This window comes from Apis dorsata, unplaced genomic scaffold (assembly GCF_000469605.1).
Source record: "Apis dorsata unplaced genomic scaffold, Apis dorsata 1.3 scaffold_248, whole genome shotgun sequence".
NCBI classification, from domain to species: domain Eukaryota; kingdom Metazoa; phylum Arthropoda; class Insecta; order Hymenoptera; family Apidae; genus Apis; species Apis dorsata.
Genome location: NW_006263527.1, coordinates 264356 through 268573, shown reverse-complemented (window position 1 = coordinate 268573; position 4218 = coordinate 264356).

Sequence of the window (4218 nt, the reverse complement as noted above, 5' to 3'; positions counted from 1 at the left end):
TATCATCCGGCCACTTTGAGCGGGCGTGTGTCGACGCGCGAGATTCGATTGCGGCTACTTGCCGCAAATTAGAACGGAAATGAGCGTTACACGCTCTCTTCTGGGTCGAGTGTCTTTAAATATATATATATAAATGTGAAAAGGGTGTGTACACTTTTTAAGCATTCAAATTCGCTTCGTGACAAATTTTCTTCTTCCTCGTATCGAGTATAATTACAGAATTTCAAAAGTCGAAGAATGTTTCACAATTTTTCGTAGAATTAGAAATGCAAAAGATACGAGTATGTTAATTCGAAATCTCTAAGAAATCTGTAAGAAAATAAAAATTAGAAAGACAGATATATTACGAAGATTATTCAGAAAATTTTGCAATCTCGTTTGCGTTTCCCGCCATTTTGCGATTTCTTTTTCTTATCGTTACAAGCATCCAAAAAAAGAAGCTACGTAAATACTTTTTTATCTTTCGCAATTAAAAAAAAAAAAAAAAAAGAAAAGAAAAAGAAAAGATTGTAGAATCCTCGCTTCACCTTCTCATTTAGAAAGAAAATCTTCGTTATATATCCAAACTCTATTCAAAACATTTCTGCAACTTCTGTTCTACGAAATGGATCGTTGGCGCACGAACGATGCGTGCCTTTTTCGGGTTTGTTTCAAATTAGCGTAGTTTTCCTCTTTGAGGAGGTGAAAAACCGTTCCTTTGAAATTTTCATTCGGCGCAGAGGGAGGAGGAGAAGAGGGAGGAGACGGCTCCGATGCTCCTTTTCTCTTCTCAGGCATATGCCTGAAGGGGGAGTCGAGTTTTGGTAGCCAGGCACAACTCGTGCAAACTCAAACAAACCGTCCTCACCCGCGTAGACGGGTTATGCCCACTTGACTCGGGCATAGGGTAAAATTTCTAGGTTGCTGCTTCCACGCCAACCCTTTTCGTCTCTTGGTTAGCCGCGTTTAGATCGTATCTCAGCACGGTTTTCACCCGAACCCTCTATACAAGGTGTCTTAGTAATCGCGGCAAAGGAAGAAAATAAGATAAGAAAGGAGGATTTGTTCGGGATTTAATATAATTTTCGATGCTGTGTGGAAGGTGGTGAAGTCGAAGAAAGATTTTTGTTATTTATACTTTTTGAGAAAGGTATGTATTTCGAAATATGGATGGTTTTATCATGTAATTAAAATTAAAGAACCATTTTAAAAAAATAATTATACGTAAATGTTATATCACATTTCTAATAACTATTAAATCTTAGTTTCAGACAAATATTTGTATTTGTCTTTTTGAGGAAGATGTAACCATGTTTCGAAAGATGGATAATCGAGCTCAATTATATTTTGATTGGATAAGAAAAAAAGATTCTTGTTATGTATCTTTGAAACTAGAAAACTAAAACTTAAATTTATAAATTTATCTGAAACACTTTTATCATGTACAGGTGAAATTAAAGAATCATTATAAAAAATAATTATACGTAAATTTCTAATAACTATTCGATCTGATTCGATTCATAAATTCTAATTCGATTTATAAATCTTAATTTCGACAAAGTTTCAAAGAACATTATTTTCCAATTTTTTTAACGCTTCCTTTTCTAATTGTACACCGTATACGCGCGCGAATTTCGCGCGAATGTGTGCCGCGGAAAACCCTCCAACTTCCGAATTAACGGCGGAACTCCTTAAACTCCGTGATCCAGGGGCCGGAAACCGGCCAATAAGGCCGTGACGGGTTTCAAGTTTTAACGCGTGCTGGATCCGGTCGCGATATACCGTTTATTAGATTCTTAAGTGCGTCGAGGGAGAAGTTTCGAGCGTTTCCGGTCCGTGGCTGCGATAAGGGTTGCCCTGGCCGGATTTCCAGCTGGCCAAAAGGGCCAGCGTGGCGGAAGATGGACGATCTCTTCGTCTTCTTCGAGATATTGGGATTTGTTGATACGAAGGGGTTGTGCTTCGCGGATGAAAGGATTTTTAGGTTTTTTTTTTTAAGTTTGTAAAGTATTTATTTCGTCTTACGAGTCTTTTAATTTTACCGAATTCTCTGAATTTTATTTTCGCTTATTTTGAGATTTTGACAATTTCTCTCATTTATTTAGAATGAATTTTTTTCACGAGTTATTTGAACAATTCCCAGGATCAATTAATAATATTACAAGTTCTAATTTTGTGGATAAATTACATAATTATTATTCAAAAGTGATACAGTCTTTGAATCGTTTGATGCCGAGGAACGTCGTTGAGGAAGAAATTATCTGTTACGATGATAGAACGATAATTTTACTAAAAATCGATTTATTTGTTTAATCCATGGATCCAGTTTTAATTGTGTAAGATTTATCCTGTAAAATTTCACGAGCAATTTTTTCTCGTTTCTTTTTTTCGCAAATTGAAAGAGGTTAGAAAAATATGGAACAACTCGCTTGTCGTTAAAATTATGACAAGAAATACAAAGGAAAATCACCGTTCATTATTATTTCCTTTAATAAATAATTAATAAAATTTTTAATTTTTTTTTTTTTATTATCGAATCGAAACACGATTGTTCAAAAACAGGATTTCGAAAGGTTTCGGGGACGAACGTTCACGGGCTTTTACGAAGGGAATCGATACCACCGGTGAATATTAATTTGAATGGCGATAATGCGTTATTTGATTTTTAAATTTCTAATGGAGTGGTTAATAGCCCGATTCGATCGTCAAGCATCCCTGTATTTGCCATGTTCCCCGAACATCTATTTAGCGATTAAAATGGGCGCGTTGTATAACGTAATAACGTAATGGTATAATTGATGTAATAATAGTTTGTTGTTCGTATAACCGTCCATCCCGAAATTATATCGCATTATCCGATCCATGCCCTCGTTCGCGAATCTCTGCATACTGCCTTCCCTCCCCTCCCCCCCTCCCCCTCTCATGGTTCATTAAAACGAACAAACATCAGGTTCTTCGTCGCTTTGACCGAGGCTAGTTTGTCAACGTTCTACGATAAAATAACAGCGGCGATAATAGTCGATTAAAAACGCGTTAATAAAAATGTAACAATTCGATGATAGATTATAGAAACGACACGCGTGTTCGAATATCCCTTTGGAAGTTGAGATTGTAATCTAATTTTTTTCAAAATTATATATATTAAGTAGAAATTATTTAGTTAATTTCTTTTATAAAAAAATTTTAATGTAGAATTTTTCTTATCTTCGTATATTAATTAATCATATAAAACAATTTTTCTTATAATTAAATATTTTATTATATGTATGTAGATAATATTTTTTATACAAAATATTAATGCTAATGTAATATGTACAAGTATAATTTAAAAACTTTACGAAAATAAATAATAATCATTCTCTGATGTTATTTCTATATATATGGTTATAAGAAATTGTTCATTTAAAATCGTGATATTCCTTGATGATGCACGATATTTCAGAATAATTTTATTAATTCTAATAAAAGAAAATAATAACGAACAGGTCCTCTGTATTTGTCATAATTCTAGCGACAAGCGAGTTGTCCCATATTTTCCTAAGAAACGAGGAATTGTTTGTCCGTGTGAAATCTTACACAATTAAAACGTTAAACGAACGAAACGGTTTGAATATAAAAAAAAAAAGAATACAGATTTTCATCGGTGAGAAAAGAAAGAGAGAAGACAAAAGGATTCGAAACGAAGAGGAGGACGAGGCATCCCGCGTCATTTATCGTTATCTTCTCGGAAGACACATGCGATTCACAGGAAAATTTAAGGCCTCGTTACCCAATAATAAACCTCACTCTCGACGAAGTTATAAATTTACATAAACTTGCTAATTCCTCTTCCAATTCTCTCTCAAATTTCCTCGACAAATTCACGCGTTTCTAATTCCCACTTAATATCCTCCCCACGAGTCTCGTAATATTTGTACCAAGCTACAAATATTTAAATTTCCACGATAAAAACTAGCCCTCCCCCTCTAACCTTTCACAAATTCCTCTTTAGACAGGAGAATCTCCCTTCTTCCAGAGGATAGGAACCCAAGTTCGAGGCGAGATCCGTTCCTGGATCAGGAAGGGAAAAAAGTTCGTTTCGAAGGTTGGCATTAAACAGAGGAAAGGGAAAAGTCTTGGAAAGTCTTGGAACTACGTTTTGAACTACTGCCGGTTGTTAGGCCGGAGTTAAACGAGTACGTACGTACGTACGTGGCTAATAAGCCGAGGAGGGCCTCGGGCTCCTGTCGGCCTCTGTGT